Here is a 13,117-nt window from a genome sequence, read left to right as displayed (position 1 = left end):
TATGAAAAAATGCCCAACACCACCCATCATCAGGGAAATACAGACCAAAACCACAATGAGATACTACCTCACACCTATCAGAAAGGCTAAAATCAACAACTCAGGAAACAACAGATGTTGGCAAGGATGTGGAGAAAAGGGAAGAGTTTTGCACTGTTGATGGGAATGCAAACTGGTGCATCCACTCTGGAAAACATTATGGAGGTTCATGAAAAAATTAAAAAATAGAGCTACCCTATGACCTAGCAATTGCACAACTAGGTATTTATCCAAAAGTACAAAAATGCTGATTTGGAGGGACACATAAACCCATGTTTATAGCAGCACTATCAACAATAGCCAAAGTATGGAAAGAGCCCAAATGTCCATCGACAGATGAATGGATAAAGAAGATGTGGTATAGGGGTGCCTGGGTGGCTCAGTTGGTTACGCATCTGACTTTGGCTCAGGTCATGGTCTTGTAGCTCCATGTCAGGCTATATGCTGACAGCTCCGAGCCTGGAGCCTGCTTCGGATTCTGTGACTCCCTCTCTCTCTGCCCCTTCCCTATTCACACTCTGTCTCTCAAAAAATAAACGTTAAAAATAATGTGGCATATATATAATGAAATATTACTTGGCAATCAAAAAGAATGTAATCTTGCCATTTGCAACAATGTGGATGGAACTAGAATGTAGTATGCTAAGTGAAATAAGTCAGACAAAAACAAGTACCATATGATTTCATTCATATGTGGAATTTAAGAAACGAAACAGGTGAACAAGGGAAAATAAGATAAAAACAGAGAGGGAGTCAAACCATAAGAGCCTCTTAAATACAGAGAACAAACTGAGGGTTGCTGGAGGGGTGTTGAGTGGGGGAATGGGCTAATGGGGTGATGGGCATTAGGGAGGGCACATCCTTGTTGGGATGAGCACTGGGTGTTATATATAAGTGATGAATCGCTAAATTCTACTCCTGAAACCATTATCACACTAGATGTTAACTAACTTGGATTTAAATAAAATTTTTAAAAACAGCAGCTGAATTCTCATTATAAAAGGCATCATAAAAGGACTCAGCAGTATTCTTCTGAAGCTGTGAATCATTACTTATCTGTGTGAAATTTTATGACACTTAAATCGATATGGGGGTCCTCGATGCAACAAAAAAAATACAGACTTAGATGATAACACAGGATGTCCCCCAAACACTATTGTCCTCTATATTACTTTTCATACCCTGAGAAGAAAAAGAAAAAAAAACCCACCAGGGTTGAAAGTTTTATTGTGTGTGCTGGGGGGAGTTGGGTCTCAAGTTGATATTTCACAGAACAGCTCATTTTTAAAATATGAATGCATTTGAGGTATTGATTACTGTGTTTACCCACCAATAGCATCTATAAAGAAAGAAGGATCTACACACTGAAGGGGAAGGCCTTGGTGACTATGATTTGTTCCTTGTGACACCTTTCCCCTCTCTCCATCCAGCACCCACCCAACTTGGTAGGTCCCTAGCCCACCCAAGGAAGCCTGTCGCCTGGCTATCAACCTATGCAAAAAGACAAATCAGGTCAATCAGATTTCTTCTCTCACAAATTTGAGCTAAGAAAGACCCTGCAAATAAGAAAATAGGCAATAGGAGCTTAAACTGAAAAGATGTGTATAAAGGTGTCATGAGGAAGAGTCAGAACCTTTAAAAGGGCAACATTTACTCCTGAAACTGTTAGGCAATGGAAGTTATGAGCCTTGGGGGTATCTTGGCTGGGCTCCAAGCTGAGACTCAGACAGGCTTGTATGTGAGGTATCAGGGGCCTCAGAGATCCTCTGCCTGTTCACAGAATGTGCAAGGACCCTTCAATAAACATCTGGCAACATCCCCAAGTTTTCCTGGAGTTGCACATGTTTAAGCATGTCTAACCAGCCAAGGAAGGAGAGAAGGAGAATAATGGGGGCTGTATTGCAGGGAGCAACCTCAGAATCCCTTAATGGAAAAAAAAAAAACAAACAACATACAACTCATAACCAATGGAGGAATCCAGTAGGGTGGGCTGGAAGAAGACATGAGAGCTTGTATTGGGAGAGAAGAGTGGTTTTAGGTACAGTCTGAGGCTCTCCTTCACAATCTCCCTTCCCTGGAGGGAAGGTCTATCTACCTCCAGAGGGGTATATATAATACAACTGAAATAGATGCATCATTTGCCATGGTAAACACCCATCTCCAAATTGCCTAGACCAGAGGAGACTAGAAGGAGAAAGCATTTCCCTAGAACAGAGCAGCACACAAGTGCTGAGTAGTGAGTAGTGAGTAGATATCCTATGATATATAGGGATCAGAGCTGGTCAGTTCCACTGCGGAGAAGCTTGGGCATGCCAATGGAAAACCTCAGTGAAGGCTAAAGTGGCATCCAGAGGGCAGAGCCAAGAAACTGTGATGGTTAATTTTATGTGTCAACTTAATTGGGCTGAGGGATGCCCAGGTAACTGGTAAAACATCATTTCTGGGTATGTCTATGAGGGTATTTCTGGAAGAGGGCCTGGATAGAACAGAAACATGCAGGAAGGAGGAATTTGCTCTCTCTCCACAGAGCTGGAGCAGCCATCTTCTCCTGCCCTCAAACATCATATGCCAACTGAATTATACCACTGGCTTTCCCAGTTTTCCAACTCGCAGACAATAGATAGTGGGACTTCTCAGCTTCCATATCCATGTGAGTCAATTCCTAGAATAAATCTCCTCATATATATCCTATTGGTTCAGTTTCACTGGAAAACCCTGATGAACACAGAAACTAAATAAGCCACCTCCCCATACATATCCTGAGAAGGGACAGAGTTGAGATTTTGCCACTTGGCAAGTGGTAACTATTAACACAATGAATCCAGGGAAAAATTACTCAAGGAGACTCTGGCTAGCAGGGCAGAGGGGGACATTGGGATTTTCTGAGTTGGCAAAGAAAGCTGGTCAGTAGTGAGGAGAAAGGAGCAGAGACTCTCAGAGGAAAGCAGAGACCACACAGCCCTTGAGAGACTGACCCTGACTATTGACAGCTTTGAAATTCTAGTTTTCAGTTGAGTCCATATGTTTCTTAAAATAACTTCCCCCATGCCTTTCTTGCATTGCCTTGAATAGGTCTCTATTTCTTGCAAGTGAAAAAAAATATAATTAAGCAACAAAATTAAAAGATTCGAGGTAGAAATAACTCTACATTTCTTTGACTTCCAGGAAATCACCAAATTGTTGGCATTTGCATGTGTGACTGGCACTCTTGCCCTTTCTTTTTTTTTTGTCCTGTATCCCCTCCTTCCCTATCCTTGGGCCTGTCCTGATAATTGGTTCACACTCTTCTTCAGCTGGCATGTGCCATGCTGCTCACTTTCAGTCTGAATCAAGTTTCCTATGGGTCCCAGAGCTGAGAGAAGTATATTTAACCAAGCACTCTCAATGCTCAAGACACTTTGTTGGTTGCTGTCATACTTGTCACCTCATTGGATCTTGGGTGACTACCCAAGTGGAGTTATGAGTAGTTTTATCAATGAAGAAACAGGTTCATCAAAGTTAAATGAGTTGTATAGGAACTTATGGAGCAGAAGTTAGAACACAGGACTTTAGGAGGCCACAGCAGGAGCTAACTGTACCAGGTTGCTTGTAACCTCAGGAGTGGAAGGATCTAGATTGACCATGGATGACTTCCACCCACGTGCTGTGGACTGTGTGTTGTATTACCTGGGGGTGGGAGAGGGAGAGGGAGGTGAAAAAGAGGTAAAAATACTGCAGAGAAGAAATGCATAGGAAGTAGAAGAAAAGGAGAAGCAAAGAAGCAAAAGAAGACTAGCAGATAAGGTGGCAGCTAAGTGGGCAGGCAATGTTCCATAGGGGTGACAGATGAAGTGGAGGATAAGGAAGCCCTTTAAAGAGAATGACAGTCTCATATTGCACCTCCCCACCTTAAAGCTACCCAACAACAGTGCTGATCTGGTCCCTATTCCCCACTCTCACCAAAATAAAAGGCACAACCAAAATTAGAATAAAGTGAGACATCAAATCTAAGAGCCAGTTGAGTCTCGAAAGCATTCTTTGGCATTTTGTCAGCAATAGACTGTGAGTTTCCATTTTTAATTTTGGGAAATTTCATATTGCACAATTTACTATTTCCCCCACAGCTGCCAGTACTATTTGCCATCCATTTGGTATCTGGACCAAACCCAAGCATTTACTGGCAGAGGCTGCTTTCACTGGTTTTGGCAGCATTGCATATTGGTTAGGAGAACAAGCCCTACGGTCAGTCTTCATGAGTTCAAATCCTGCCTCTGATACTTGATGGGGACACGTCTTTAGGAAAATGCTCCACTCCTCTATACCAAGTCTCCCACTCACAGGGAGGTTGTGAAGATATAACAGGGTGGCCACCCCTCTTGATTTGCCTAGGACTGAAGGGCTTCCCAGGATGTTTAACTGTCAGTGCCGAAACTGGGAAAGTCCTGGGCAAACTGGGATGAGTTGGTCACCCAAGAAGAAACTAAAATATTGTGGGTAAAGCACTAAGAAGAGTGAGTGTTCAACAAACATTAGCCATGGATGTGTAAATCTACTGAGAATGTGACTATTGTAATGATCACTGTTTCCCCTGGGGGTCTGGGACTAGGGTCCCAGTCTTTTTTGAAGGGCAAGACCACTTCCATTTCTCCAAAGCTTTGGAATCACTGGGAACAGGGCAAAGATGAGGGTGGTGTGCCTGTGATGACAGTGGTCTGTGCACGCAGGGAAGATGAGCCAGACTCCAGTCTCCTCTTCACTCATGGAATAGTCTCCCTCCCCTTCCCTAAAGACCTCCTCACTCTTCTATGGGTCCACCTGAGCCATGCTGGCCATCTGGCTGGTTGCACTGTAGGTCCATAGACAGAACTTGATCTACTGAGTGAAGACTTCTGATCTTTGGAGTCAGATTTCCCTTCAGGACACCCTGAGTCTCCCCAGGAGTTCCAACTGAAATTCTGAAGAACAAAAGAGCCTTCCTGGCACACCTAATCTGGCATCCTGGGAGGTTGTATTTCTTGCAAATTCCTCAAACATTTTATCCCTCAGGGACTTATGACTTTCCTTACTGCCTATTCTCAGATATAGGGGAAAACAGTGTACATAAGAGGCACTTTAGTGCAGGGCTTAAGTAATTAGGGATTCTAGACTGTCTAGGTGTGATCATGGGCAGCTTATCCTCTTTAAAACCTCAGTTCCTATATTTGCAAAGTTGAGATAATGATTGCTATGATGTAGCTATGTGCTAAGCAAATGACATACAATATCTTAATTAATATGCACAACAAACCAAAGAAGTATGCACTTCAGGAATCCCATATTATAGGAATCTGAGGCACAGAGAGATGACGTAATTTGTCTAAAGTCACACAGCTTGCAAGTGACAGAATCAGATTCAAAGGAAGTCTGGCTCCAGAACTCAGACTCTCAACAAAGTATATTCTGACTCTATGCCTACCTTACTGAATTGCTACGAGAAATAAAGCAACACATAAAAAGACCCTTAGCATATGGTAAGCACTAAGTAATTATTAGGTTTTTTTTAAAAGGGAGGATTGAAAAGACAGTCAAAGTAATGGTTCAGCATCAGTATATTCTTCATTCGCATATAAAAACAAACAATCTACTGAATCAGCCTGACACTATTAGAAAAATTTAGTAAGTACTTATTGAACATGTACTTAGTGACTACTGCTATACAAAGGGCTTGTGGTACAACTGTGGGCAAAACCAGACACTGCTTCTACATTTCTGAAGCTTCCAGCACAGAAAAAGAGATAAAAATTGAACAAACCATTCCACTCAAAAAAGAAAAAATAAATGAACAATCCGAAAAGGAAATGAAGAAGACAATTCTATTTACAATATCACCAAAAGAATAAAATACTTAGAAATAAGCTTAGCCAAGGAGGCAAAGACTTGTACACTTGAAAACTATAAAATGTTGCTGAAATTAAAGAGTACACAAATAAATGGCAAAGCATTCTATGTTCACGGATTGAAAGACTTCATATTGTTAAGGTGTCAATACTACTTAAACTGATCTACAGATTTAATTCAATTCCTATCAAAAACCCAATGGTATTTTTTGCAGAAATAGAAAAGTCCATCCTAAAATTCATACAGAATCTCAAGGAACCCTGCAGAGCCAAAACAATCTTGAGAAAGAAGAACAAAGTTGGAGGTCTCACACTTCCTGATTTCAAAAGTAACTACAGAGCTACAGTAATTGAAACAATGTTGTACTATCATGAAGACAGACATATAGACCAGTGGAATAAAATAGAGAGCCCAGAAATGAACCCTTCTATATATGATCAAAAGATTTTTGACAAGGATGTCAACAGAAGTCAATGGGGACACAACAGTCTTTTTAATAAATAGTAAGGAAAACTGGATATCCACGTGCAAAAGAATGATGTTGAATGCTTACCTTACACCATATATAAAAATTAATTCAAAATTGATTAAAGACCTAAACATGAGGGGTAGAACTACAAATCTCTTAGCAGAAAACAGAGGAAAGCTCCTTGACATTGGATTTGGCAATGATATCCTGGATATGACACTAGCAGCACAAGTAACAAAAGTTTTTAAAAAATAGATACATTGGACTACATTAAAATTTAAAACTTTTGTGCACCAAAGGACATAATCAACAGAGTGAAAAAGAAAAACGTACAGAATGGGAGAAAATATTTGCAAATCATGTATATGATAAGGGGTTAACATCCAGAATATATAAAGAACTACAACTCAACAACAACAACAACAAAAAACCCCAAATAACCTGATCAAAAAAAGTGGGCAAAGGACTTGAATAGACATTTCTCCAAAAAAAGATATACAAATGCCAACAAGTACGTGAAAAAAGTGCTCAGCATCAGTAATCATTAGGGAAATGCAAATCAAAACCGCAATGAGTTACCACCTCACACCCATCAGGATGGCTACTATCAAAACACAGAAACAAAAATAAGTGTTGGTAAGGATGTGGAAAAACTGGTACCTAGAATAGTCAAATTCATAGAGACAGAAAGTAGAAGAGTGACTGCCAGAAGCTGAAAGTAAGGGAGATTGGGGAGCCACTGTGCAATGGGTCTAGAGTTTCCATTTTACAAGATGAAAAGGGTTCTGGAGATGGGCTGCACAACAATGAGAACATACTTAACACTACTGAACTGCAGACCTAAAAAATGGTTACGATGGTAAATTGTATGCGGTGTGTATTATACTATAGTTTTTAAAATAAATTTAAAAAGGAGCAGGGAATATAATTGTTATGAATGCTGCAAAAGATTTAGGCCCAAGGTTCATTTAAAGTGGATCTGACCTGGGGAGTGGTGAGGGAAGCTTCACTTAGTGGAGAGCAAGGTGAGTAAGATACAATTTTCTGGGGAAGAAAAGAGGCAAAGAAAACAGTATATGCAAAGTCCTTGTGAGGTGAGGGATCTTCATTTACTTGGGATGCTTTTTATTAACTATTGACTAAGTACAAGCGCTTGTTTTTGCCTGGCTATTTCTGCCCTCCCCCCTTTTTGGAGACATAACTTACAAAGATTGCACAAAATCCTTAATGAATCCTCAATAAATTTAGCACCAACACTTTGAATCAAGTAACAGTCAAGAGAGAGATTGTCATGTTTCCTTTCCTGCTTTTTTTCCCTTCCCCTGAAGCCAGTGGTGAGGCTGGGAGCTGAGGAGACATCTGCAGGGAGCTGCCCCATGTGGAAGGAGACTGAAGAGATATGACAACTAAGTGTCACCTGTGATTCTGAACGAGATCTCGGGCCAGAAAGCAAACAGAGATATTGTTGGGACTGTTGGTGAGATTTGAATTGGGTCTCTGATCAATGCTAACTTCCTGATTTGGTTGCTATATTGTGATTATGTAGGACAGTGTCGCTACCTTTTGAAAATATGTTCTGAAGCATTCAGGGGTTGATGAACATCCTGTTGAAAACTTTCTTTTAAATATTCAGAATAAGAATAATGATGATGGTGTAAGTAATATATATAGACAGAAGAAAGAGAGAACACAAATGTGTTAAAATATTAACAATTGGGGTATCTGGGTGAGGGTGATATGGGAGTTCTGTGTATTACTCTGGCAACTTTTCCAAAAGTTTGAAATTCAAGACAAGTTACTTTTCAAATGCTTCTTCCGTGATTGAAATGAGCCCACAGGTGAGGCAGTAAGCAGCAGAGGTGAGATCATAAATGAAGATACACATTTAATCTATCACTGAATTTGAAAAAGAAAACTTTGAGAGAAAAAAAAATTGGTGTTCATTTAGCTCTCTCCAGAATGAAGTATGCTACCCCGCAAATAACCCACTAGTGGTTATAATAAATTAATAAGCATTCCGATTCAGCACCCGCTTTGGGTAGCATGAATTGGTCATCAAATCTGGGACCACAGGTCCTTTTCTCTGAATCATGGCCCTGCACAAATCCTGAGACACATTATATACCAACCCCCCTCCCTGACACAGCTCTTTTCAGCTTCAGAAAATTGAGGATGGAGGAAACCTACCAAGAGGATCTTGCCTGCAATGACGACAGAACTGGGCAGAGCTGTAAATCCAGAGGGTGATGAAGTGAAACTGGAACACAGCACGCCTCCATGTTTTCATCCGTCTGCAAGATCACCAAAGGCCTGAATCAAGTCTAAGCATGAGTCATTGGGTTTCCACACACACCTACCACCTGAAACACAGTGAACTGAGCTTCTCAGTGTATGGTGCAGTGGGAGATCTATGTAGGAAGCATCTTGGGAAAAAGAAGAGACAGATGAGGCCCCAGTCTCTGCCACTCACAGAGGCACTGTGCCTGATGCATACCCGTGGGGACAGGACTGTTACCAGTGTTCAGGTTGGATGCCCTTGTGTAATTCTATCACATAAACAGGTGGGTTTTTTTAAATAGATTAGAAATGGTAAGTAGGGTCATATATTGTAGGAGGAAATTGCTATAGAGCTAGTGAACTCAATTCTGTGCCCCTCAAAAAATCATTAGGTGGGATGAGAAAAACAATTCAATTTCAACTTCATTTTTGTTAGAATAAAATCATCAAGACTTTCTTTTCACAGTAATTCTAAAATTGTCAGATTACTTCTGTCTACAGCAAAATTTCTTCAAGTTTCTTTGAGCAAAGTTGTGTTGGATGGCCCACCACATTTTCTCCTCTCTGATCCTTCCTAGCCTTGACATTCAACTCAAATTCCACCTTCTCTGTGAAACCTTTCCTGGCTGCTCAAGCCCTCATAAATTTTTTTTCCCCTCTTAACACCTACAACACTTAAGTTCTTATTAGAATTTAATTACACATGTCTTGAATTTTATAACTTTTATTGGCTTTCTTTATTAGAGAACTAATACATTTATATTAAGAGAAAAAGTTTTTAAAAACCAGTTAGGCACAAAGAAAAACCACTCATAAGCTCTTCATCTTGAGAAAACCACTTTAACACTATGTATATCCTTCCAGACTTTTTTCTATTCAGGCTTAGTTTTTCCACTTCTGGAATCATAATGTTTTGCAAGTTGTTTTTAAAATGTACTAACAAAACACTAAAATGCCAATATACATCCTTTTTCAACATAATTTTTGATGAATCTGTGGTACTCCATTTTATATATGAACCACAAATTATTTAGCCAATTCTCTGCTGTAAGGCATTTAAAATTCTCTATTTTGTTTTTGCTATCATTTATTAAAAAATCTTTCTGTATTTTTTTTCATTAGTATAAATGCCATAAAGAAAATTTCTCTGTAAATAATTTTAAGTATTATTAATAAGTAATACATTAAATAATAAAATTAACTATAAAATCATCATATAGTCAATTGTTTAATTTATATCAGTTTCGACTACTTGTCTAGACTTTTTTAAGTTCCTTGAGGATAGAATACAATGTTTTCCAATTTTTCATCTCTCATCAGCACAACAGATATGCATGTTAAAGAATTGCTTTATGTCACTTAAATTTTTAGATAGTAGTTGCCTCAACTCTTTATTGTAGAAGCAGATCTTGGGCTAGTCACTATAGATAATGATGTAAGAACATCCTTTCCTCTTAGGGACTATTTCCAAAGTCCTTCTTAGGAACTGAGGTGATCTTTGGGGGAGATAAAGATGGGACAAATAAGAGGGATGGGTGGGTTACAAAGAAAAAAGGCTGCCAGCCAAATTTTCATGGTAACTAGAGTAAAATTTTTGCGTGATCTTACTCTGGAAAATTACAGTGATTTCTAGTTTGGAATACACTAATTATTTTTCAAAATTTGTATGAGATTTTGTACAATGAGAAAGAACTCTTCCTGACAGTGGTATGTCTATATTCCCGTGGTGGCCCTCAAACTTCCTCTGTGCTGCCCAGCAATCCTGCTGTATTGCCTTGCACTTGACCACCCCTCTCCTCCTTCCTCCCCTTCCACACTTTTCCCTCTTCCACCATTAGTTGATCATCTGGCTTCTGAGTCCACTCAGAATCAAGGACAGAATCACTCAGACAGGGATAGCCCACCACCAGAGTCCAGCCTCCCCACACACCCCTATCTGAGCTGCCTTCTCTCCTATTGATAGTAATGAACGGGCCCTACCCGACTCAAGAACTTCCCTCTAGAAGTTATCCCCTCTCTCTGTGCATTAACTGTTTCCCCTCTTGCCTGGATTATTCCCTCCAATGAGCTCTCTTGTCTCTCCCATAGGCGGTACCCATTTCCCCATCTTTACTTTCCCAGTCTAGCTCCTCCAAGGAGTGTGGTCCATATCCACTGCCTCTACTTCCTCTCCTTGCACTCTCTCTCCAATCCACTCCAGACAAGGGTAGTCCCCAGCACTCCCCTCTGTCAAAGACACCAATACCCTCCAGGGTACCAAGTTGAAAAGTCAATGATAGGTTCTCATCTTATTTGACCCATCAGCAGCATTGGCATAACTGATTACTCCCTCATTCTCAAAACATTGTCTTTCATTTGGCTCTATTTCTCTCTCCTTTCCCTCATTGGCTGCTGTTTCTCAGTCACATCGGCCAGATCTTCTTCATCTTCATTCACTGATCTCTAAATGTTGGGAGTGCCCCAGGTCTTAATTCTTAGACCTCTTCTCTTCTCCACCCACGTTCCCAGATTCTCGACGCTGATGATACACAGATTTCTATCTCTAGTCCAGACCTCTCTCCTGAAGGCTAGGCTCTCATGTCTTATTGCCTACTCAACTTTTCCACATAGATGTCTGATGAGTACCTAAAATGTACTAAATCCAGGGGTGCCTGGGTGGCTCAGTCAGTGAAGCATCCAACTTTGGCTCAGGTCATGATCTCATGGTTCATGAGTTCAAGCCCCACATTGCACTCTCTGCTGATAGCTCAGAGCCTGGAGCCTGCTTCAGATTTTGTGTCTCCCTCTCTCTCTGCCCATCTCCTGCTCATGCTCTGTCTCTTTTTCTCTCCCCAAAATAAATACAAACATTAAAAAAATGTTTTTAATGTACTAAATCCAAACCCAAACACTTGAGCTTTCCCTCCATACCTGTTCCCCCTATAGATTTTCCTATCTCACTAAATGAGTCTCCATTAACCAGGTGTTCATGCCCAAATCCAGAATTTTCTTTGAGTCCTCTTCCTCTCCCATCCCACAATTGAATCATCAATAAGTCCTGTTTGGCTTACTCTGAATATATCTAGAATCCCATTTACAGTTACCACTGTAGTCCAAATTAACATCACCTTTCTCTTAGCCCATCTCAATAGCTTCCTCGTAGTCTCTGCTTCCACACTTGTCCTCCCCTTCTACTTTACAAACAGAATGATCTTTTAGGAGTTGAGGCCAGTCATGTCCTTTCTCTGCAGAAACCCCTAAAAATGTCTTCTCATTTTACCAAACTATAACCCTGCTGGCTATCCCTCTGGCATCATCTCCTGCTATTTTCCTTCCTATTCCTCTGTATCAGGCATTCCTGGCCTCTTTGCTATCCCCGGAGGATGCCAAGTCCACTCAACCTCAGGGCCCTTCCATTTGCTCTTCTCCATATCTGAAAAGCTTTTCCCCAAGAATGCTTCAGAGCTTGCCCCCTCACTTCATTTATATCTCTGCTCAAATGTCCCCTCATCAGGAATGCCTTCCTTGACCCAACCACCACTCCTGAACTCCTTTACCTACTCTATTTGCTCTCACAACACTCTTCACCCCCAGATATTATAACATAATTTGATATTATATAATACTGACTATATTATTGCATATAGTTATATATTTGCATATTATATATCATACACACACACACACACACACACACACACACACACACACACAGAGGCTCATTGTCTGTCTCCCTCTCCCATCCCCATCTCACCACTAGAATGAGAATTCAACTTCTCAGCTTGTAGAACAGTGCCCGCCACAAAATAGGTGGCTCAAAAATTGTTGAACAGATTACCAAAGCTATTCAAATTTCACCAGTTCTCACAAGTGTCATCTGTGCAGTGTTTCAGCTGTGCTGAAGTTTTATGGGTTAGATACACTTTGAAACATCTGACTTTGAAATAATAAACCTTAGTCATAATTCTCAGGAATTTGCCCAACAAGTAGAACTCAGTTTCTTCTCAACAGAACTTCTTTCACCACATTTGTTCCTCCTGGCTTTGGCATTCTCCCCCTCTAAACATCTTACTCTGTTCTCTCCCACTGGACATTAATTTTGTACTGCTATATCTTATTCAAGGTACCACATTTAAAAATCTGCCTACTGTTCTGCCTAAAGAAAACCGTTATATCTTCTCAGCACCATCAGATCCTCTAATAGGGTGCTGGAGAGCAAGAAAATGAAAAACTTGTGAAGTGCTCAATTCTTTCTTCATGTATGTCTTTGCTCATTTTTTTTGTTTGTTTCCTGAATAATTTTTCCTATCTTATTTTATAAAATCAGGGAGATTTACAGAAATAATGTTCACTGACTTCAATAATATGGTACAAAGCTATTATCCCTGGAAATCATATCCTGCTTAGAAATGTATCACAGATGAAGTCCATATTCTGGATCAGTGCACACATGTAATTATACAGAAAAAAAAGTGTATCAGAAAAGGTTGAATGTTG

At 40.3% G+C, this 13,117-nt stretch overlaps 1 long non-coding RNA gene across 1 annotated transcript in view; it reads right to left on the bottom strand.

Moving 5' to 3' along the window:
- Positions 1 to 9,318, bottom strand: part of LOC122489769 — a 123,249-nt gene extending 113,931 nt beyond the window's left edge. The window contains exon 1 of the long non-coding RNA XR_006298991.1: positions 8,552 to 9,318. This is a non-coding gene — a long non-coding RNA (uncharacterized LOC122489769). The remainder of the gene's footprint in view (positions 1 to 8,551) is intronic.
- Between the last annotated feature and the right edge of the window lie 3,799 nt (positions 9,319 to 13,117).

Source organism: Prionailurus bengalensis, chromosome B2 (genome assembly GCF_016509475.1).
Source record: "Prionailurus bengalensis isolate Pbe53 chromosome B2, Fcat_Pben_1.1_paternal_pri, whole genome shotgun sequence".
Classification (NCBI taxonomy): Eukaryota; Metazoa; Chordata; class Mammalia; order Carnivora; family Felidae; genus Prionailurus; species Prionailurus bengalensis.
Note: the sequence above shows the minus strand (reverse complement) of the source record. Positions and strands in the feature narration are given on the sequence as shown.